This window comes from Chiloscyllium plagiosum, chromosome 4 (genome assembly GCF_004010195.1).
Source record: "Chiloscyllium plagiosum isolate BGI_BamShark_2017 chromosome 4, ASM401019v2, whole genome shotgun sequence".
Classification (NCBI taxonomy): Eukaryota; Metazoa; Chordata; class Chondrichthyes; order Orectolobiformes; family Hemiscylliidae; genus Chiloscyllium; species Chiloscyllium plagiosum.
This window is the reverse complement of record NC_057713.1, coordinates 38391998-38393468: the sequence shown is the minus strand read 5'-3', so window position 1 is coordinate 38393468 and position 1471 is coordinate 38391998.

Here is a 1471-nt window from a genome sequence, read left to right as displayed (position 1 = left end):
AGGGAGAGGCTGAACAGGCTGGGGCTGTTTTCCCTGGAGCGTCGGAGGCTGAGGGGTGACGTTATAGAGATTTAGAAAATTGAGGGGCACGGATAGGATAAATAGATAAATCTTTTCCCTGGGGTGGGGGAGTCCAGAACTAGAGGGCATAGATTTAGGGTGAGAGGGGAAAGATATAAAAGAGACCTAAGGGGCAACTTTTTCACGCAGAGGGTGGTATGTGTATGGAATGAGCTGCCAGCAGAAGTGGTGGAGGCTGGTACAAATGCAACATTTAAAAGGTGTCTGGATGGATATATGAATAGGAAGGGTTTGGAGGGATATGGGCCAGGCGCTGGAGGTGGGAATAGATTGGGTTGGGATATCTGGTCAGCGTGGATGGGTTGGACCGAAGGGTCTGTTTCCATGCTGTACATCGCTATGACTCTATGACTCTATATAGAATGTATTTGTGACAGCTTCCTGAAACAATGTCCCAAGGAACTGACTGGAGATAAAGATGTCTTATATCTCTTATTGAGCAATGAAGGCAGGATTCATCAATAAAGGCAAAGGGCAAGTTGCCACAGTCCTACCAAACCATCAGGTTGGTCTCTCATTAGAGAGGTGACTGATGCTGGTTTAATTTGAGCATCATCACATCTCAGGGCAGGGGAGAGGTTGTGAAGGAGACTCCTTGCAGAGTTAATCTTGAACAAAGCCAATTGTTTACATATGATTGGAGAGCTGGCTGAGGTTAATTGGATAAACAGACTGAAATGTATAACCCTACATAAACAATGTAAAACATTTTACAAAGCAATGTTCATCAAAATACACTGAATTAAGAATTCAGTGAGAAAGCTCCATCTGTTCCTTAATAGAGAGTTAAAATTTTAATATTAGATTTAAGAGGCTTATAAAGTTCATTAATTCTTCATGAGATATGCCAGGACAGCATTTGTTCCAAATCCCTAATTACACTTGAACTGTGCATGACTTGCTCAACCATTTCAGAGCCAACACATTGCTGTGGCCCTTAAGTCACATTGAGACTACAGCAGGTAAGGCAGCAGCATTCCTTCCAGAAAGGCCATCAGTTAACTTTGTGGGTTTTTATAACAATTGAGGATTGTTTAATTTGGTCACTTGATTGAATGGGGTATGGTGGGGGTTTGTGTTGGCATGGAGTGTGCTTTAAGATGTTGCTGACGGCAGTGCAAGATGGAGGGCTGGAGGAACTTGATCGCTTCTCGGCCTTTTGGCTAAGATCAAGTGTCTGTTCTTATCGGGACAGGGGTCGAGTTGCGAGTCATCAGAGCTAGTGGAGATCATCGCTGGATCGTGATTGGACGTTGGAGGATCGTTTGGTTGTGCTGACCTGCTATTGGTGGATCTTCATGCTGGCTTCGGCCTAACGCCAATTCAGGGACCAGCCAACCTCAGAGCTATGGCCTCAACAGCTGCGCGCAGCCCTGGGCAGGGGGTTCGA